The sequence below is a fragment of the Cetorhinus maximus genome, chromosome 2, assembly GCF_964194155.1.
Source record: "Cetorhinus maximus chromosome 2, sCetMax3.hap1.1, whole genome shotgun sequence".
In the NCBI taxonomy this organism is placed as follows: Eukaryota; Metazoa; Chordata; class Chondrichthyes; order Lamniformes; family Cetorhinidae; genus Cetorhinus; species Cetorhinus maximus.
The window spans coordinates 160,458,923-160,482,154 of record NC_135880.1 but is presented as its reverse complement, the minus strand read 5'-3'; the positions used below and the strand labels follow the sequence as shown (position 1 = coordinate 160,482,154).

The window sequence follows — 23,232 nt, the reverse complement described above, 5'->3', positions numbered from 1 at the left end:
CCTGGAGGAGCTGCACTGGAAAACATGTCAAAGTCATGGTGCTGATTGGGTGGTGGGGCACTGATCCATCTGCTGCCCTTGGCATTCCATGTGCTTGCGCCTCCTTGCTTTGCAAAGTTTGACCGTGTGGTGCCAAATGTGATGTTGGCAGCATTTTGTCAAGGGGACGGGGGGGACGGGGGATGGGGGACGGGGACGGGGGGGGGGACAGGTCTGGCATCTTTGTGAGAGTGTTCGGCAGCTGTGGGATGAGGAGGCACTGCAGCCCTGCAATGTCCCACTCTGGCTGGGGTGGGACGGCAGTGAAGAGAATCCAGGTACAAGTTGCACTAATCAATGCTCTTCTCTCCTTTTCAGGAGAAGAATGCTCATAATGCCGCCGAGCGATTGAGGACTAGCGGAGGGCCGGCCCAGTTGGCCACCATTACCAGGCTCGAGCAGAGGGCCCTCGATCTGGAGAGGCGCCATGCGCCCAGGTCCACCAGTGTCGGTGAGGCTGGAGTGCCACGGGTGGGTATGTTTGCCCAGCACTGAGGTCACCATTAGTGACCCAGCAGCCATGGCAGTGCTGAATGTTCAGTGATTGAAGTTTGCAACATGGTTTGACTATTGCTAATGGAAGGATGAGCGCATGATGATCCGGGGGACATTGATGCACATTGACATTGTCTCCACGTTAACTGATCAAATGTCCTTGTTCTTCCTTTCAGCATCACCAGAGCAGGGCCGGGAGGAGGAGGCACAGGTGCCCCCTCTCACACCTGAGGGCCCTGAAGTTTCTGACCCACAAGCATCACACCATCTCTGCCAGGCAGGCACCAGCACAGATACTAGCACCTCGATGGGAATTAGAACATTGGCTAGCGTCCTGGGGCACAGCGGTGAAGGCACTTCACAGTCACTGGAGGAGCTGGCAGAGACAGAGTGTGCCCATGGCACAAGCAGTCGGAGAACTGCAGGGGACCAGGCACATGCTCAGTCGATGGCTGATGATGTGCCTCTGGAGTCGTCCATGAGGCAGCAAACGCTGGAAGTCCAGCAGAATGAGGAGGAGGGTCTGGCGGAGATACATGAGGCTATGCTTGGCTTGGTCTCCGTGGTGGATGAGTCCACGTGGACCATTGCCAATGCAATGAGCCTCATGGCCAATTGCCATGCTTCCTCTATGAAGAGAGCGGCGACTCTCGTGGAGAGGCTCCTCCAGGACACCAATCAGGGCTTCCTGGGGATGCACTCGGACCAGCAAACCCTCACATGGGCATTGACCTCAGCTCGTCAGTGCCAGTGTGGGAGGTGGTCGGGCACCAAATTTCCCAGCTCGGTGCCCATCCATGTACAGTGATCAGGGAGGTCCGAACCGACCTCACATCGGCACAGCAACTGCCTGTCGTCTCTGTGGGCTCCTCTCAGGGCGCTCCGGGTGAGGGCAGCAGCTCCTCCGCCCCTCTGCCAGTAACCGTTGCATGCGATGAGGCTGCGATGACTGGGGAGATGGCAGCTGTGGAACTGGAAGCTCCCTCCCAGGTGGGGCCAGCACAGGCTTCACGGGCCAGAACGGCTACTAAGATCATCGAGGCCAACAGGACAGCACAGCGAGCAGGCTATCTAAGATGCCGGTGCCAGCGAGGGGGGAGCACCTAGACATAGCACCCGAAAATGTAAATTTAAGGCACCTTCGACACAACATGGATTTCTCACTGGTGCTTTTGTGTTGCCCCACAATGAGGTCATGGTTAGTTGGTGTGCGGTTTAACACCTTTGTCATTTCATTTCCTTAAGGTCATTTTGTTATATCATTAAATTTAGACATGTGACCATGCCTGAGAGTGCCTCTTTTCCTCTGCAGGTGGATGGTTACCCATGATGTTATGAGTGAGTTGTGTCACATTGAGCTTTATTGTCAAGTCCCTTAGTTAATGTTCCTATCCAGGCAGATTTAGCACTCAGGCATCGAGTATGGAGCCTGCAGCACAGGCTTGTGTTGGAGGTCAATCTGTGGTGTCCCAGCTGAAGGTTGGTTAAATTAAAGCCTCCTGGGTATCCCTACCTCCCTGGAGTAAGCCTGGGTCAGCATCTACCCCCTCAGCATTTCCCTGTGCGTGCTCACCCTCAGACTCACTGCTGGACTCATCGTGTGCAGCCGCAGCCAATGCGTCGACATTTACTTCATCCACTGCGTCCCCCCTTTCCAGCACAAGATTGTGGAGAGTGCAGCATGTAACCACTATCAGCAATCTGGGGGGTACTGGAATGCACCCCCTGAACGGTCCAGGCATCAGAAGCGCATCTTGAGAAGTCCAATGCTTCTCTCCACCACAGCCCTTGTGGAGGCGTGGCTCCTATTGTACCGCTGCTCAGCTTCTGTTCTTGGATGGTGGAGAGGTGTCATGAGCCACCTTTTGAGGGGATAGCCCTTGTCACCCAGCAGCCAACCATCCAGCCGAGCCGGAGCACTGAAGAGCCCCGGCACCTGGGAGTGTCTGAGGATGTAGGCATCATAGGAGCTGCCTGGGAACCTTGCACAGACTTGCAGAATCTGCATCCTGTGATCACACACTATCTGCATGTTCATGGAGTGGAAGCCCTTCCTGTTGACGAAGGCACCGGGCTCACCTGCTGGTGCCTTGATGGCCACATGAGTGCAGTCGATTGCACCCTGGATGCGAGGGAAGCCAGCAATCGCTGCGAAGCCTCTAGCTCGCTCCGTCTGGCTGGCCTGGTCCCAACGGTAGTGGATGAATGTCAATGCATGCCTGAACATGCCTGTAACCTGCTAGACACAAGTGTACACAGCTGACTGAGAGACACTTCAAAGATCACCCACCGAACCCTGGAAGGAGCCAGAGGCATAGAAGTTGAGGGCAGCTGTGACCTTTAGAGCCACTGGCATGGGGTGTCCACCCACACAGTTAGCGGAGATCTCAGGGTCTATCATCTGACAGATAGAGGTGACTGTCTCCCTTGAGAGATGGAACCTCCTTTGGCACTGCACCTCAAGCATGCTGAGGCAGCTACTTCACCGCCTGTATACCCTGGCTTCTGCAGCCCCTTCCGCCTTCTATTTCCTGTTGGCCGTGCGCCCTTTTGTGCCTGTGCCTCTCCTCGCAAAGGTGGCTCCCCTGGAGGCTGAATGTGCACTCCTGGCCTCCTTCCCCCTTCTGGCCCTCCCTTCCTCCTTAGAGGAGGTGCCTCCAGTGGAGAGCACAACTCCCATTCCCAGGCTAAGGGAAGGCTTCCTAAAACCCGCAGGCCCCAAAAAGGATCTTCACTGTAGAGTGCTGACCCAATGGTTGTGAGTCCTGTCCAAGCAGCTGGTATGAGTTTTGAAGTATTCTGCTCACACAGGCAAGTATCAGTAATTTTCCAAATTAAATATCTAACAGAGCACATTCGCGGCCCCACTGAGCCCTCTTATCCCGCCCGTGGATGAGGTTTATACAAATATCTCCTACCCGTCTGCCCAATGCACCCGTGCGACAACCTGAAGATTACATGGGTCCCGAAAAATCACCGTCAATTGGTGCCTCAAGGGCCTTAAGTATCCCGTTAATTACTGGCGGGCGCGCATCGGAGATCATTGCGCGCCTGCCCACTGAAATATCACGATGGCACGCAATGACGTCGGGACGCTTGCCCAACGTCACCGCACGCCACCGGGGAAATTCTGCCCTCTGGCTATTTTCTCTTTCCTTTCTTTGTTTTGCATTAATTTTTAAACTTTCTTTTATTTTCTACATCATGTACATTATTTGCCCTCTTGGAACACTAAAATTAGCCATAATGTTTAATTTCAAACTGATTTTGTACCTATCTTTTGTTAGTTTCCAGTTTATCTACTTTGAAAATAAGAGCAGTTTTAAGAACAGAAAACTGGGATTAAAGACAAAGTTGAAAAGTTGATATTTTTTAAGCCTCTTGATAATCTAAGATATCAAGATTTACAGCTGCAACCAGGTCAAATCCTTGGTCTATGAAAACATTTCTCACACAGAAGTAACTCTGCTGAATGAAGGTGGTGTTTGCAGTTTCCAAATTATTTGGCACCTCAAAGTTGCAAGTTTCCCTATTAAGGAGCCGGGAGAGTACTTGTTACAGGCCAAGTCAATCGAGTAAAATAAATTTTAACATAGTTTCAAACAGCAATGTTCATGTTGCATGTCTTAATAATGTACAAAAGACCAAATATCTAACAGTTGTTCTTAGATCGGTGTATCTCTTCGGTTTTGGCCAGACTTCTTAAATTTCCTGGAAAATTTTGGCATAGCAGCAGCTTAAGATCAGGGTTGTGTTGTTTCTTTTTCTGAGGGAATGCACAGATAAACTGACTTATGCTACACTCAAATTTATGTTGCTTCACATTTACATTCCAAAGCCCCTTAGTTGCTATAGCTCCACCCCCATGCAAAAGAATGGAGAATGCAAAGTTCTTAAAGGTACATCACTTCTGAATAATTGTAAATTTATGCCCCAAATTTTAAGGTTAGCCACACTCAGAGTTACTAGTTCTGGTGTTTACAATAACTTCTGTTTAGTGACTTTAAAAAATTATTTCTCCTTGCTGAAATCTCTGTACTTTCAACATCTTTGACAGTTTTTTTTAATGGCATGGAATCTTACTGTAAAAGGAGAGCGCCTTTCAAAATTACATTTTCTTAAACATTTTCTGCTTACTGCACACAACTGGCAGTTTGATGACTTCAGGCTTTCATTTTTGTAACATCAGCAAGATAAATAGTGGCATATGGTCCACGTTTCCCTCGGGCTTCAATTGTCTATTCTTTTTTCTGCTTGTTTTATACTAATTTTTGTGCTGTGAGATCTTCAGGAAATTTTGGTGCAAATCAAGATCGACACAAGAACAGGCATAAATTTTGTTGTAATTGCAGCATAAGTAGAATCGAGCAATTTCCAGTATATGGATTTGGAAATTTACAGGAAGTAATAATTTACCATTGGAGCTAGATCAGTGGTCAACTCTGCCCTATTAGCAATTTGAAATATTTAATTGGGTATCTATTATCTCAATTAGATCTTTGATGAGTCAAGAGGGCCAACTTCAAGCAGTGAAGGTGTATAAATATACCTTCATCACAACTTCCCTATGGTGGTCGCAATACTCTCAGAAGCTGCTCTTAGCTTTGAAATACTTATTAAGGATGATTTTATTTTAATTAATCCAGACTTCAGGTTCCTCTGGGCCTCCCCACTAATATAGATATCTTCTAAGAAATGACATCAGCTTTGTTGATGCTTGTGGTATCATGGAGATATCAGTCAGCTGGAACAAATGAACATCTGTATTACTTGAATTATGGTAAAAGTTTTTAATAGGGTAATATTTGGGTTATAGTTGACAGTTCCTGGCAGAGACCGAGCAAATAATTATGCCATAGCTATGCATTTTATTTGTAATTTCTGGCCACTTATAATGACATATCTATACACTGAGACTTGAGAGTGTCAGATATACTCCAGTTTAAAACTATATTCTGTATTGAATTAGGAGTTGGTTACTTACACAAGGTGCTTGGCTAGAATACAGGTCAGAGATAGGATTATAATGGCATAAAGTTGATACGGTGGCTCACAATTACATCCAGTGTGCTTCTGCACTGGGAGCACACACTCATGAAATTATTCCTTTTGTTTTCCTTACAGCTTGCATTTATGTAGCATCATTAATATAGTAATAATGCACTTCACAGGAGGATAAAAAAAGAAAAATTGACGTGTACTTTTGAATCCATGCAAGTGGCCTCAAATTCGACCCAATAGTTTGCTGAGTTAGCTAATCTGCGCTGGAGCACTACAACCAAATTTATGCTACTGTATTAGGGAAGCCAGAGTTCCAGAGTGACCATTATAACTTGTGCTTGAAATGTGCAAGCATGAACATTAGGAGAAAACAATAGGCTCAGTGCCTATCCCCTGCCATAATCAAAATAGCAGTTTTAATGCTCAGAGAAATTTTAATCTAATTGCTCATTGAGAAATTGACAGGATTGGGGTTAAACTTTGGTTTTTCGCACTCTGCCCAACATTGCTCTGTTTACCCCAATGGAGTGTAAAATCATGTTGGGTGTAAAACCAACATTACATGTGCTCCTGGAAGTTTCCTGATGGGCAGGTTAGGTTAAAGTTGCCTCAGGGTCTAAGGTAACACATCAATGGCCATGTGGTCAACATACAAATGGGTTCAAGCACACATGGATCCACACTCATTTAAATCAAAGTTCATAGTCGGGAAGAGGGGAGAAAGAGGATCTTTATAAAAAAAGTCAATTTCAGCATAAATAATCATTTTTTAAATAACATAAAGTACACATCAGAAAATAGTTTGACACTTATGGAACCTCATATTCACAGCATTGCAATGAGAAGGTTACATAACAGTAACAAATAGAACAACTATAGCCTCTGATGTTGAAATACCTCTGATTACATTGTTTAAATATCACCTCTGTACATTTTTCTAAATGTGGTAAAGTTCCAAAGCAAAATGACTCCAAAAAAATTGGATGCTGACTTAACATTTCCCTCTCCAACCACCCACCCACACCCTCCAACCTGCGCACCCACACATCTACTTTTCATCAACTTTCTTTTATTAATTAATACATATCAAAACCCATTCCTTAAAGTGAAAGGATACTTTGTTATCAACTCATATCATTTTAATGAAGCAGTTCAGTTTATGAATAACATGAGAAGCTTGAAGATGCATCAAATTAATAAGAGTACTTGAGGAACTTCATGAAATTTTGTTGAATTGATAGCTGTTCCAGTGATGTTTTTTTTTATATATATTAAAGTAAATCGAGGGCGTGTATATGTGCATAATGGAGGAGGATGAAAGAGTCATGGCTACTGTCTCTTAACAGTGCAAATCAGGTTTCATAAATATAACTGGTACTTGTACCATGCAGACCCTCAAGTTACAACAGTGAAGGAAGTGGAGCAATATTCGGCAGCATAGTTTATATTGGTAATTGTACTAGTTAATTGAGGACTGACTTGCAAAGAGGAAATATTTCTGGTGGAAACAATAGGTGCTTTGTATTTTAATAATTTTCCAAGGACATTTTTTTTTTAAATGACAGGTTAAGTTAGGATTGTGAATACCAAAATCCAATGTGTGTCTAAAACAGCAAATATATTTCAAACCTACCAGCAGATGAGGCTTTTCATTGTTGGTCATGCAGGTGCCAATCTGATGTCGATAAATCATACACTACTTGTAACTATCTGCCTTCAGCTCGAGTTGGAGGTCAGTTGACTTTCTTTCCTCCTGAAAGTAAATAAAGTATTGGATAAATATGGCTAAGACTGTCATATCCAGTATAATGCTTCACATTTTGCTTGCCATCTTTGGAGACATATTGATAGTGAGTCCAGTAAATAAGATGGAAGACACTTAGATTTCTGTGCACCAGACCTAAGTCTGGACCACAAGACTGATAATAAACAAAATGCTCTTAATTATCCATACAAATTGCATTAAGTTATGGATAAGGCAAAGAATAAAACAATCATTTTGATGTCAGGCCTCAAAGCACTTAGCTAAAACAAGCATGAAAATATCAAAATTTCTACTAACAATTGTTAAGTATCACATAAGAAAGTTAAAAGGAAAGATAAGTTTAGTGGTGAGTATTTTTTGTTCATAAATATCCCCTGATTTTACAGGGTGACCTAATAATCTCAAGAATGTTGTTTAATGGTTTTGTTAAAAAAAACAACTTTCTTATCTGTATTTAAACCTAAAGTTGGGTCCTCAACAGAAACATACTGGAGCAGCTCCACAGGAAACAGCAGCTCAGATCGAGGTATCTCGTCCTGTTAAAACAATATTGGGCAATCTGCAGCATGGTTTCCTGAAATCCCATGGCACTTGGTGGCCCCTGCTGTTTCTCGAGGAGCTGCTAAAGGATGCTGCCCTGAGTTCACATCATCAGATTGGCCAGGCATGGTATTTTACATGTGGCTAAGTACATTACTGCTTTAGACAAAAAATATCCAACAGAAATCTGTTGAGTCGATTACTATGCTCCAAGATGAGAGGGAGTTTGAACCGAAGTAGTTCCCTGAGATTTGCTTCTTCCTGCAACAAGCAGTGTAATATTTTGAAATAGATTTTGTCTCTTTGCTAAATACATCACCAATTGCAACAAAATCTTATTTCTTCTATATAATAATATGAGTATGAAATGAGATGGCTGTGTGTGTGGTTTCATTATTCAGTTTTATTTTAATGGTAACATAGCAAGGCATACATTAAAGCTCATCAGCCAGGCAGCACAGAAAAAAAGGAAGCATATTACACAAATAATGACCTCAATATTCACAAAACTCAAGAAAGGAAAAGAAGCTATGCTATCTTCAGCAAAGGAATCTGATTTTTCACCTCTTGGATACGATGTTATCTCAAGATTCCTTTGATCTATTGCACTCTAGGTGAGACATTTGCATAGTGGTATTGTCACTGGATGAATAATCCACAGACCCAGAGTAATGCTCTGAGGACCCAGATTTGAATCCCACCATGATGTTGGAAGATGATGGAGTTTGAATTCAATAAAAATCTGGAATTAAAAGTCTAAAAACCCATCTGGTTCACTCGTGCCCTTTAGGTCTTTCCTACATGTGGCTCCAGACCCACAGCAATGTGGTTGACTCTTAAATGCTCTCTGAAATGGCCCATTGCCATTTCCAACAAACCGCCACCCTCACCCTCTCAGCTCTCAGTACTCCCCTATGTTAAACATGATTTTGAGGAAGCACGGGGGGTGGGAAGGGCGCATTGGGTGGAGGACTTCCATGTCCATCACCAAGAGTGGCTTGGTAGCACCCGCACAGACGGAGCTGGCCGCATTCTAAAGGACATGCCTGCTAGACTGGGTCTGCGGCAGGTGGTGAGGGAACAAACAAGAGGGAAAAACATGCTCGACCTCATCCTCAGAAACCTGCCTGCCGCAGGTGCATTTGTCCCTGACAGCACCGTTGGGAGTGACCATCGCACAGTCCTTGTGGAGATGAAGTCCCGCCTTCACATTGAGGATGCACTACCATTGTGATGTGTGGGATAGATTTTGTACAGATCCAACAAATCAAGACTGGGCATCTATGAGGTGTTGTGGGCCATCAGCAGCTGGAAAACTGTATGCAACTACAATCTGTAACCTCATGGCCCAGCATGTCCCCCACTCTACCATTACCATCAAGGCAGGGGAGGCAGTGGCATAGTGGTGTTGTCACTGGACTAATATTCCAGACACCCAAGGTCCTGCTCTGGGGACCTGGTTCATATCTCACCATGGCAGATGGTGAAATTTGACTTCAATAAAATCTGCAATTCCATAGAAATCTGATGATGATGACAAAACCATTGCTGATTATTGTAAAACTCACCTGGTTCACTCATCTTTACCTAGTCTGGCCTACATATGACTCCAGACCCATAGCAATGTGGTTGACTCTTAAATGCTCTCTGAAAAGGGCAATTAGATGGGCAATAAATGCTGGCCTAGCCAATGACGCCCACATCCCATGAACAAATAAATAAATTAAAAACCCTGGTTCAAGGAAGAGTGCAGGAGGGCATTCCAGGAGAAGAACCAGGCATACCTAAAAATGAGGGGTCCCCAGCATCACAGGTGCCCAGTCTTCAGCCAATTCAATTCACTCCACCTGATTTCAAGAAATGGCTGAAGCCACTAGATAGTGCAAAGGGTATGGGACCAGACAACATTCCGGCAATAGTACTGAAGACTTGTGCTCCGTAACTTGCTGTGCCCCTAGCCAAGTTGTTCCAGTGCAGCTACAACACTGGCATCTACCCGGCTACGTGGAAAATTGCCCAGATATGTTCCATCCACAAAAAGCAGGGCAAATCAAACCTGACCAATTATTGCCCCATCAGTCTACTCTCGATCATCAGTAAAGTGATGGAAGGGGTCATCAACAGTGCTATCAAGTGGCACTTGCTTAGCAATAACCTGCTCACTGATGCTCAATTTGGGTTCCACCAGGGCCACTCAGCTCCTGACCTCATTACAGCCTTGGTTCAAACATGGACTAAGGAGCAGAACTCCAGAGGTGAGTTGAGAGAGGCTGCCCTTGACATGAAAGCAACATTTGGCTGAGTGTGGCATCAAGGAGACCTAGCAAAACTAGGGTAAATGTGACTCAGGGGATAACTCTTTGCTGGATGGAGTTATACCTAGCACAAATGAAGATGGTTATATGATTGTTGGAGGTCAATCATCTCAGTTCCAGGGCATCACTGCAGGAGTTCCTCAGGGTGGTATCCTAGGGCCAACCATCTTCAGCTGCTTCATCAATGATCTTCCTTCCATCATAAGGTCAGTAGCGGGGATGTTCGGTGATGGTTGCGCAATGTTCAGCACAATTTGTGACTCCTTAGATACAGAAGCAGCCCATGTCCAAATGCATCAAGACCTGGACAATATCCAGGATTGGGCTAACAAGTGGCAAGTAACATTCACGGCACACAAGTGGCCAGCAATGACCATCTCGAACAAGAGAGAATCTAACCATCACCCATGACACTCAATGGATTTACCATTGCTGAATCCCCTACTATCAACATCCTTGGAGTTACCATTAACCAGAAACTGAACTGGACTAGCCATACAAATACAGTGGCTCCAAGAGCAGGTCAGAAGCTAGGAATCCTGCAGTGAGTAACTCACCTCCTGACTCCCCAAAGCCTGTCCACCATCTACAAGTCACAAGTCAGGAGTGTGATGGAATACTCCCCACTTGCCTGGATGAGTGCATCTCTCACAACACTCAAGAAGCTTGACACTATCCAGGACAAAGGAACCCACTTGATTGCATCCCATCCACAAAAACTCACTCCCTCCACCACTGACGCACAGTGGCAGCAGTGTGCACCATTTACAAGATGCACTGCACGAACTCACCAAGCCTCCCTAGACAACACCTTCCAAACCCACAACCACTACCGTCTAGATGGACAAGGGCAGCAGATAGATGGGAACACCGCCACTTGGAAGTTCCCCGCCAAGCCACACACCATCCAGGCTTGGAAATATATCACCGTTACTTCACTGTTGCTGGGTCAAAATCCTGGAACTCCCTCTCTAACAGCACTGTGGGTGTACCTACACCACATGGGCTGCAATCGTTCAAGAAAGCAATTATGAATGGGCAATAAATGCTGGCCTAGCCAGTGTCATAAAAAGCTAATTACAGCCACAAATTATTTTTGGGCATACTGAACATTTTAAGGAGGATGTGTGTGTTTTTAAAAGAAATACAGGCAATGACACTGAGCAAAAGATGGCTGATAATGTAAAGTGACCACTCTCCAGAAAATTCATTTGTGGATTATACTGACAGACTTGCCCTTAGTGAACATAGAATAGCGCACCTGAAAAGATGTCATGGGCTTCTTTAAGCAGAGACACTTAAAAGGAAGATGGGAAAGATGCAAAAGACTTAACTTTAATCTCCTGTGGTTGCAGAGACAAAAGCCTGATTACCACGTCTCAGCAAGCATCTAAAATCCATCTTGTTTTGATTCATATCTCAGAACTTGTAAAATGGTCAGAGATCAAAGAAAACAGACTCTCGGGGCAAGACATGTTTTTTCCCCCTTTACAGGAATACACAGGGAAAAAACGGGTTAAAAGCTAGCTGCAGAGCAGTGTTTGTGTGCTGTGAGAATGACAGCAGAAGACCAACTAGTCACCCCTACAGTGACAGGTAAAATCTCTCTCTCTCCCTCTCTGTTGCTGGAGGTAAGGCAGAGCAAAGCCACAATCAGAAAGGAAATGCGACAGCCTCTTTATCCAACCTGCAGAACCAAGTGTCTCCAAACCAAATGCTGAACTGCCAAAGTCAGCTCCACACAACTTAACAGCCATCTATGCCTCACAGGCAAGCCAAAGACTGATTTGTATATCTTTTTTAGCTTTTATTTTTGACTCTAAACTTCTCATTTCTGATCTGCGTATATCTGTCTTGCATTATTTTTATTATTGTCGGGTTTTTAGTAACTAATAAACTTATTCATTCTTTGATTCAAGAAAGCCTGGTTAAATTGGCTCCTTCTGAAACATAGGCCAGAATTTTGACGTTGGCGTGCGGGGGCGGGCCCGACATGCCAACGTGTAAAATGACGTATGGTGACGTCGGGTATGCGTCCCAACGTCAGCATGCATCATTTAGATATTACGTTCGGCGGGCACGCGCCGGAAGCGGCTGCACATCGGCCGAACTGTCAACGGCCTATTAAGGCCATTAAAAAAACGATTAAAGCACTTATCAACACTGCCCGTCCAACCTTCAGGTTGGCGGGCAGACGAAGAGCCCAAGTGGCTTTTGCATTTTGCAGGAAACCTCATCCACGGGCGGGATGAGGTTTCCTGAAGGTTTATTTAAATAAATAAATACATTCTGATAAATTGACAAACATGTCCCAGCTCATGTGACACTGTCACATGAGGGAACATCTGTAAATAATTTTTATTTGTCTTTATTGAAAAATTTCAATCTGAACTTAATCTCCCTTAGGCAGCTCTGTGCCTCGGAAATTTCTGCGCTCTTTCGCGTGCATGCGCGAATTAGCCCACACATGTAAAATGGTGGTGCACAGCCAATCGCAAGCAGTGATTGGCTCCGCGCCCGCTCCCGACTGGCCCATCCAACAGGCAGAAAATTCTGCCCATAAGTTCATTTGGACTAGGAAAATTCACGGGTGAAGGGCTCCCTTTTAAATTAACCTTGTTGCAACAAACTTAGGGGGTTGAATAAGGAATTGGAGCCAGCTCATTCCTCCTCACCTGGGAGCATAAAAAAAATTAAGGTCCCGTTCGGAAAGTTAACATACTGGGGGACCTTATCTGGGGACCAGTTCTACCGTCAACGGCCAGCAACGCTCACGTCCCATGAATGAATGAATAAAAAAGCTGTTCCACATTCACATAGAAACCTGAGAAACAAATGATCAAATAAGCCTTACATCTAGACACAGTTTAAACATGAATGTCACAGCTTAAAGGTGTGCATCGAATTCAGGGCATCATGTTCATCACATTTTGATGATTTGCTTAAATCACTGTCACCTGCTCAATTACCATTCTGATTTGCTCAACTGTCCCATTGCCATGAAACAAGTAGTGAACGCTGCCAAGACAGATGAGGAAGGCATACAAAAACTAGTCAGTTGCCGATTCCTCTTTCATGGAAGCTACCACTCAAATCACAACCATCACAGGAGTAATCACATTGCATAAATAATCTTCTCAATATAGTATCAGCAGCATATGTTTCTTTCTAGCCCAATGCTTTAAACTCCTATTGAGTCAAAACAAGTAAATACTTGAAAAATCATGCCATGATTAAGCAAAAGCATCAAATATCTCCACTGTATGTTGCAATTTTCTGCCTGGATTTTCTAACTTCTTCCTGACCACAGCTTTTTCTCATACAATTTTTGCAGTGCCTTCCCTGCAATGCTTGATCCTAGCTTGATAGATTGTCCATCCAGTTTGATTGTCGTACGGTCCTCATCCTCATCCTCATCCCTCCACGTACCCACCTACCACCCACAAACTTCATACATGTAACGTGGCCATTTTGTTACCTAGGAAGTAAGTTAACATTGGATGGAAAGTGCAACCAAGAAATAAGACAAAGGATTGGAATGCCAAAACTGCTTTTTTAAAAACTAAGAAGCTTATGATCAGCTCAAAATTAGCCATGGAAACAAAGCTGAGAATTCTGGAATGTTACATCACACCAATTTTGACATATGGAAGTGAGTGTTGGATAATCAGGGAAGCAATACAGAAAAAAAGAAATTGAGGCTGCAAAGTTGTGGTTTTTGAGGTGAATAATGAGAGTATCGAGAATAAGTCAAACTATGAATGAAGAGGTGCTATTAATTCTGAGACCAAAAGAACTATGGTCATCAAGATCAGGAGATGACAGTTGGAATTTCTTGGGCACATATTAAGAAATCATGATTTAGAAAATCTGATGCTGATGGAAAAGATCGATGGTAAAAGAAATCGATGTAGCCAAAGAACGATCTTTCTAAAAATCCTCTCAAACTTGATGAATGCACCACCAACAAAGATGATCCACGCCTCCAGAGAAAGATTAACATGGAGGTCCATGGTAGCCAACATCTTCTTTAACATGGTACATGAAGAGAGAGAATATGGCAAGCATTATTCCAAAGAAGCATCTGATAAGGTCAGTAAACAAGCTGGGTGAAGGAAATAAAATTATGGGGGAGTTTGAAAGATTTTCAAGGTCAGCTAGGGAAACCACAATTGATGGGGAGGAAGAAGAAAGAGTAAAACGGAAGGCTTGCAGGAGGCAAGAAAAAGAACAAGAGAGGAGGTACAATACAAAAAAGGAAGAGGCCGTAGTAAAGGAGGAAAATGGTGTTGACAAGGGAAGAAGATGGGGAGGAAAAGAAAGGAGGGTGATGGTGATGAATCTGTAGAAGAGAAGAAGAGAAGAGTAACAAAATGCAAATTTACTTTTCAAAACATCTTGGAGGTGGCGTGTTGGATGGGAAGAGGAATTGCAGTGCTGTGATGTGTGTTGGATAGGATGCATGTGAATACAGGTATTTGGACATACAAATGCAATTTGAGCACAAGATGCAATAGAGAAACTGTGACCAATTGCTGCACTAGTTCGGGATGGCAAGGGTATCTCATATCTCATCTGTAATTTCATAAGTGAGCAGGAAAGAAGCCACCACAACAACCAGGAACTCTGGCTGTAAGCAAACTACAGATGCTAGGAATGACCCTATTTATTAGCAGCAGGCCTGAGAGTGTATTTCTCTCAGAATGACACATGGTTTGAGCTCTAAATCAAACTCAGTCAAGAAAGATGTGGGCCTCAAGGCTCAGCCCCACAGTCTGAGTGCAGTGTAATGACTTGGGGCCGAGATTAAAGGAGTCACAAGAGTAACATGGAATCTTTGGGCTGGATTATTGTTAAAACTGAATAATGCCACAAGATTTCAACAAGTAGCAGTTGTGATTACAAGCTGCTGCAATAACTATAGTTTCCCTGCATCAAGCTGTATGCTCTCATTAAAATTTACATTTTTAAAATTGCATTTAAAAACACAAGGCATTTTAACACATTTCAAAACAAATGCAAATGAATAATTATGCTTGGCAAAAATGGCACATCCTTTTTGACTATTTCTGTCCCTGGACAAAAACTTTGCAAATATAATGCTTCTTTAATATTACTTGTGGTTCTTTTTCTTTAAAGCAAAATTGCTTATGAAAGCTTAAATACTGTTCCCCTCAACGTTCAACCAAAAATCAGTAAAAAGGAAAATAACATATTTTATTTTTTCATGGGATGTGAGTGTCCCTGGCCAAGCCAGCATTTATTGCTCATCCTTAATTGTCCATGAGAAGGTGGTGGTGAGCTGCCTTCTTGAACCACTGCAATCCATGTGATGTAGGTGCACCTACAGTGCTGTAAGAAAGGGAGTTCCAGGATTTTAACCCTGCAACAGTGAAGGAACGGTGATATTATTCAAAGTAAAGATGGTGTGTGGCTTGGAGGAGAATTTGGAGGTGTTGGTGTTCCCATCTGCTGCCCTTGTCCTTTTAGGGATAGAAGGCACTGTTGAAGGAGCCTTGGTGAGTTGCTGGAGTTGCATAAACTTGCACTTATGTAGCGCCTTTCACAACATAAGGAGATGCAGCATTTTATAGCCATTAATTTTGAAGTGTAATCACTGTTGTAGGAACATGGCAGCCAGCTTTGTGCTCAGCAAGACCCTTCAAACAGCGAAGAGATAATAACCAGATAATCCCTTTTAATGACGTTTGTTGAAGGTTAAATATTGGCATGACACAGGCATTAATAGGGTCCAAAGTTATATAATTTATGGTGTCTGCAGATACTTTTGCTTAGAATGTTAGAATAAAGATTAGAATGACCTGCGCTGCAAATAATTCCGTTTTATTGCATCGTTCAGCAAGTAATTTCACTTGCTAATTTAAGGAAATAAACCACTGAATAACGAGCTGCATATTATTGAAGAAATGTCCAACCATGTCGCTCCTAATGTGGCATCTGTAATGCAAGAGCACAAAACAGGAACATAGCTTGTGCTGCCACTAACTGAAATCAGTCAAGTTCAGCTTGACAGCATAATGAGTGAAAAATTTCTGTTCATCATGAACAGAATTATGATGAAGATAAATGATAAATGTTCAGATGAGTATGTTTGGTCCACTTCAGAACTCACTTTCCCCTGCTATTGAAGATTTTGAGGTAAAGTCCATTTTGAATAATACTACTAAAATGGCGTGGATTGTTCGTGAAAAAATATTCTTCTCGTCAGACCCATCCACTTGTGAACATGGAGTGGATTTTTGCTGGAGCATAATATCTTCTGGCATTTAGACATTCCTCTGTACTCTTCAGCTCGGAAACATTTTTCTCCATAACTTGCTGGCAGTGTGAGCTGATAACAGTGATGGCATCAGGGAGTTGGGACCCTAGGGAAATGAACAGTGTATCTCTTTAACAAGTCAAATGAAAGGATTCTGAAAGAAGCAGAGGAACAACAGAGATGGACCGTGAATTAAAGTGGATTAAATAGTTAGTCATTCGTCCATCTCGGGAGACGACAGACTGTACCCAAGGTGTATGTCACTTCTGGATTGAACATCGTCTGTTGTGGCTGTAGAGGGCGATTTGTGAGTGGCAATCTCTTCCGCAGCAGGCACAGATGAACAGCGTTGGCCTGAGGTTGACTGGTGTTTTTTTTTCCTTCCAGTGGGCTCTCTTTCCACCATCTGGCCCTGTGCTTTTTCCATGCCCTTCCTGACTGCTTGTCTCCAAGCACTCTGATCAGCAGTGAGGACTTCCCATGCATCAACTCCGATCCTGGTCAACTGAAGTCTCGCTTGCAGATATCCTTGTATCGCAGACATGGGTGATCTTGCTGGTCTCATGCCAACAGCAAGCTTGCCATAGAGCATGCCTTTGGGGATGTGGCCGTCATCCATTGAGCTCATATGATCCAGCCTACGGAGTCAAGAGAACAAGCATGCTGGGGATCCTTGCATGCTGGCGTACTTCCAAGTTCAGAACTCTGTCTTGCCAGGAGATGCCCAATATTCATCTGAGGCACAGGAGGTCGAAGGTATTCAGCCTTTTTTCTTGGTTTGCATAAGTTGTCCATGCCTCACTATTGTAAAGGAGGGTGAAAACACAAGCCAGGTACACATGGAACTTTGTATTTTTGATTAGTTTGCTGTTGGTATACTTTTGACTTCTCAAGTTTGGCATGACAGCTGCAGCCTTGGCTAACCTGGCGCTAATTTCAACTTCAAGGGATAAGTTACTGATAATTGCTGATAAAAATACATTTTTGTCAAAGCTTTTCATCTTGCACTGATCAGGACAATCACAAGAATGCCAATGCCATGGGCCAGGATTTTGCCCTCGTCAGGCGGGCTCAGCGGGGGCGAGTGGGAGCAGTCGGGAAGCTGGCTGCTGCCCGCGATTGGGGCCCGACCGTGATTTCACACTGGTCAATTAAGGCCCGCCCAGCTTGAAACGCGCTCTGCAACACTCAGCACTGCCTGTGTGTGTGGAAGGGGGAGGCGGAAGGGGAGGGCGAGCACACAAGTTTGCGTGGGTGCACGTAGGAAATGAAGAGTTTGAAAAATAAAAAAAAGATTTTAAAAATGCTAACAATACGTCCCCTCATGTGACTCTGTCACGTGAGCAGGGACGTGTTATAATTAGTTTGAAAATTTTAAAATCTTTTTTTAATGACAGACCGAAACCTCATCCTGCCCGTGGATGAGGTTTTGCATAAAATCCAAAGGCCGCTTGGCCTTTACGCTTGCCAACTGGAAGGTTGGACGGGCAGCAAAAAATTTAATTCAATTAGATCTTCAATGGCCTTAATAGGCCTGTTAATTGTCAGTGGGCATGCTGTCAACTCTGGTGCACGCCCGCCAACCGAAATATCGCGTGAGTGCTGGGCGCTCGCCCAACATCATTGTGCGTCATTTTACACTCGTTCGAGTCAGGTGTGCACCCGCCCAACGAGCAGAAAGCTCTGCCAAGGGGAAGCAACAACTTTATATTGTATGAGAAGAGAGTGCTGATTGGTTGGCAAATGGAGTCTGATTGGTAGAGATGTTGCGATGCAGAATGCACCAGTTAATGGTGAGTGATAGTTAACTGCCAAGCATTGTTTGAAATTTAAACCAGGCAGCTTGACTCTGTGATTGGTCAAGGTATTGCTCTAAGAAATGAACCAGTGAATAGCTGTCACTTATTTTGTTTAGCTGAAACAGGCACAATGTGTGTACATGTTCTTTCTGTCTGCAAAGAACAGGGTCCTGTGTATTAGTATATGCAGCTTCCAGTACACATAAATGCATCATGCTGTGAGCCTGACTGACAATCTTAAATTGGTTGTCAGTGTAATTTTTAGCGCACTGAGGATTATTTAGCAAACGTTGTCCAATCGCGGAATCTCAAAAATTTGAACAACAGGTGAAGGTATTTCATGTTACGCCAATGCAGAAGCAACATGAGTGGTATTTGCCACTAACTGGATGCTGCCATCAAGCCAAAAAGATGTTCTGCCTATCTCACAAATGAGTAATGTAGCAGATGAACTTCAATGCCAATGTGATGCTGGGTATGTAGGCCATATGTCCCTAAGGCTGGCGGATTGTATCAAACAGCATGTCCCTTCCACTGTTCGCAATTGGCATGGTACATGCCGTACCCAACCAGCCCATGCTTGCAAAACTCAAAACACAGTGTCCAACATTAGATGTGATTCAGCGATTGTTGGTGCAATTAGTACTGTTATTGGTGTAAGGTCATGGTTAAGAAAGGTATGGATAAGTATTTCAGTGGCAGATGAGCAGAGGCCTGTGTGATCTTATGGAGATGGAACAGGCAGTCTTAAGTGATGGTGCCAGAGAAGTACGGTAAGAGAAATAGGGAGGGAAAGATCAATTTGCACATTAATATGTTGCTGTTCTTCCAGTAAGATCCAGCCAACTTACTCATCTTTGAGGAATCATTTCAGCTTCATGCTACTTTGTTCAAGTGGCCATTACTCAAGAGTGAGCCTTTATAGTAAATAACAGCAGACAGTTTGACCATGGAGCCAATACAACTGTGACTGTCTCATCCAAAAACCATAGACATGCATTAAAAGCAGGAATTTCTGGTTGATCCATGGGAGCAGAAACCTGGGCTCATTTTCATTTCCTTTAACTTGGGATGCTGTGACTAATTGCATCAACCCTGCTCTCAGCCTAACAAAGATGACCGAATGAACCACAGACTAAGAATCAAATGAGGGATCGACATGTCCTCTATAGCTCGGCAACTCATGTTCAATCTCACTGAGTCTTTGGCAAAGCTCTTTTCAAGATTGCAAAGTTTTTTTTTTCCCTTAAGTTTCTTACAGGATCACTGTTAAGACAAAAAATTATTTCCCCAACATTTCCATTGAAATTGTCAGATACTTTCTTAAGTGTGTTGCCTGGATGCAGCACAGCAACTTCTCAACACTTGAAATTGCAATTGTTCTTTAATACATCCCGACACTTCACTATGGAATGCAAATATGATGATGGTTGGATGAGTGCATTTCTAGCCTTTCAGTAAACATCATAAGCACACACGAGTTAATACTTAAAACTAAGCAAAAGCTAATCAACAGTTCTTTAAAAAAGAAACTGGCAACTCAAAGCACACAGGCATGTAAGCTCTATGACATAGTTACAATGGAGATAAAACATTTTGGCAAGGATTGTAAGGGATTTTCTATCACTTTTTTCTGTAAAATTGCAGGTTTGCCCTGACAACAAACCTGGTTAAGTCAAGGGACTGGCTGAGCAAAGTGCGAAGTTCTCACACCTGGGAACATAGGGAAAGAGCAACTGCGTGAACAATAATAGACTCGCCAGTTCCAGGCTTTTGGGGCAGAAGGAAAAAGGCAGGGAGGTAAAAAGCAACAGTTGGTCAACAGGGAGAACAGGCTGCAGGTTCTTTGTGAGCTATTAAAGCAAGATATGGGAGGGAGACAGTCCCTTGTTGAAGTGACACATCCTGCAGCCATCTAAGGAATCCTGGCGATTCATCCTGGCCTGACGGAGTTTGTGGGGGGCAGGGGGGGTTGGTGGTGCAGGGAAGAAGAATCAAACATCAGAGCAGGCCTTTCTGCCGGTAGTGGATTTGGGAAATTCACTAAAAACTGAGGGACGTAACTGGAATCAGCCACCCAAACTTACTACTCGGTGAAACGGGCAAAACACAAACCCATTAGAAATTGCATGTGACAGTGGACTGTTTGCTCTAAGGGCTGTCATTCAGTGGAGAGTGATGTCTGATAAGTATAAAAAAGGAATGTTCTTCTCTGTAGTTCAAAGTTACTTACAAAAATAGTGTTGAGTTAAAAGTGTTTTTAGTCATTTGTTACAGTAAAAATCTTAAAATGTGAAATCTTCTTGTGTCACCCTTTTCAGCTATTAACTGGAAATTCAAATTTCGTGTTAAACATTATTATTCTTGTCGGGTCCAGTACTGGCATGTTAAGTTATCAACTCTCAGTCAATACTTTTAAAAATTGGACATAAACTCGCTGTTAAGACGGGTGCTGCAAATCATGTGACTTTTGGCATTTGGGCTACAGACAGTCGTAAGTCTCGGTCAAATACCTCATAAAATATTGATATCCACAGCCATCTCATCAGCCACTTTGTTTAAGGATGGGCCAAGACAAAAGACTATGGAATTGCCAGACTGCCTCTATGCATGTCTCATACTGGACAAAAGGAAAGATTGAAACTCAATTTGTGGCGGTTGGAAGTGAATGGCTATCAACTTCCCATTCTATCACAATGGTTTTTCCAATCCACATTACACTGGGTGGACCTCAGAGGTGTTAAACTACAACACAGGGTGTGGAAAAAACATGAATGCCACACTTAATTTTGAAAATACCTTGAACTTGTGAAAAGTCACATGGAAACAGCCATGTTTTCTTTGTCTGTTCAAAAGATCAGCTAGGAGCTATGTGCTGCAGATCCACCAAAGCCATCAGAAGCATTAATTCAGCCAGTCTGTGAACAGACTCAGAAACAAGCTGCGAGACATAGGCAGCCAGAATATGCAATTGTTTGTTCAAAATTTGCCACAGAACCAATTTTCTAGTTATTCGACAACAAGAAACCTCACAATCTGCTGTGAACCATTCAGGTTACAAGACCCTTACTTCAACTTTAAATCAATTAATGCATTTGAAAGGCCACAGGCCTGCCACAAGGGAGACCAGAGATTGTAAATCAGATACTGAGATAACTATAATCTGTAAAACTACACGGCCTTTATCTGTATCGAATCTTTGTCTGAGTGGGTGCATGAGTGAGACTGAGTGTTTCTGACATTGCGTTTAATTCGGGGTAAGTGTGTGAGAATAAATAATCCTCTTTATTTTTGAACTCACAAAAGCTTACTGCTGAATTAATTCATTGGAATATGCAATTCAAGGGTAAAAAAACAAACACCTTTTCCTGTACAAAACAGACTGATCACAGGTGGTAAGGGAATACACAAATTCTGCCTGTGACAGTCTTTACAGCGATTGAAATAATATTTTCTGGATAATATCTGAAAGCTCACTTGGGGAAGGTACATGATATGAGCTGTTGTCTGTAGCTTTATACTTTCCCCGAGGATCAGTACCATCGAACGGCCTGTTTCTGTGCTGTAAATACTATGTAATTTTATGTAAAAGGGGAGAAAATCATGAGAAGCAATTATGTAAAAACAGACAATAGCCTGTACCTGCCAAGGCAACAAGACAGGAAGGTCAGTTGAAGGATGCAAATACATAACAATCAGCCTTCTATCCACAATTCCCCAATGTGGTACTGCCAAAAACCATTACGATCCAATCTCTGTTTCAATCACTATCTTCTCTTTCCATTCTTTTCCAGTGTTCCCAAGCTGTAGCAGATAACTCTCCCTTGTTACTAAGATGCTGAATGGGTTACAACCTGTCCCAGATTACAGTATCTTGTAGCAGATTTCCTTAAATCAAGTCTAAAACTATTGCGCCGAGGCTAACAGAACATTACCTCAAACAATATACCGGTATGTATGTTACTACTGTACTGTACAAGATATCTGCTAACTGTGTTTTTGGACAATAGTGCCACTGCTACATTATTTGGCTGTGTACAGGTATGAAACAATGGTATCGTGTTCTGCAGGCCCCATTTCGAGTTGCAACTGATGTGCAAAATAGATATCAAGTCCGAAGCACAAGAAGCAATCTCTCATTTAAAATGCACTCTATATGGAACAGTTCAGAAGTCCAGTTCGCAGAACAGTATGTATAATTAATCGGTTTAAGATCATCACACTTTGACTTTTCTACAAGGCCAATTAAGAATTCTCTCGCATCTTATTAGTTCAGACAAGCTAAGGTTTTGAACCATCTTTTTCAACAGCGTACTTGTTATAACTCAGGTCCACTTCCAATTCCCTACAAAGCCTACACTTATTGTGAACACGATTCTAATTCCCTGTATTCAAATTAATTGTAGCTTTTGTAGGAAAACATACATTCACTATGTCGCAATACCTGAAATAAAAGGGTGTGCATGTCTCAAGTTAATAATCTTCTATTGTATTGTGAAAGAATTACTGAATGACTCCAATGCACTGCACATCTTTGCAGAATAGCTAAGCAAAATTTTGTTTGCAATAAGCTAAACTGTGAAGAGGAGGTTTTGGGGCACAGTGGGTAGCATCGCTGCCTCTGAGCCAAAAGCTCAGAGTTCACGGAGTCCCACTCCAGGACTTGATGGTCAAGGAAGGTGTGTTCATAATGTGGCCAAACAACCTGTAAATCCTTCCAACATACACCAATGGGAGATGGTAAGAGCAGGAGAGATTCTTGGTCAGCCATGTGATGGAAAGAATGCTGGAGCCTCTATCATCACTATCCATAGCTCTAGACTGCAACATGTATGCAAAACTGTATCTTGCAACTGCAAATCAGACTCCTTGGGGGCTGGTGGGCTCAGTTGGCAGGATAGTCAGTGTGGATCAGGTTGGTGCTAACAGTATGGGATCTGATTCTCGTTCTGGCTGGGCTGGATTCAAGACCTGCCCCCTTGCCCTACTCATGGTGAA

General features: G+C 43.3%; 1 long non-coding RNA gene across 1 annotated transcript in view; it reads right to left on the bottom strand.

The window, feature by feature from the left end:
- LOC144690718 (uncharacterized) overlaps nucleotides 1-23,232 on the bottom strand; it is a 560,653-nt gene that overhangs the window by 277,166 nt on the left and 260,255 nt on the right. The window contains exon 3 of the long non-coding RNA XR_013578939.1: nucleotides 7,169-7,288. This is a non-coding gene — a long non-coding RNA (uncharacterized LOC144690718). The remainder of the gene's footprint in view (nucleotides 1-7,168; nucleotides 7,289-23,232) is intronic.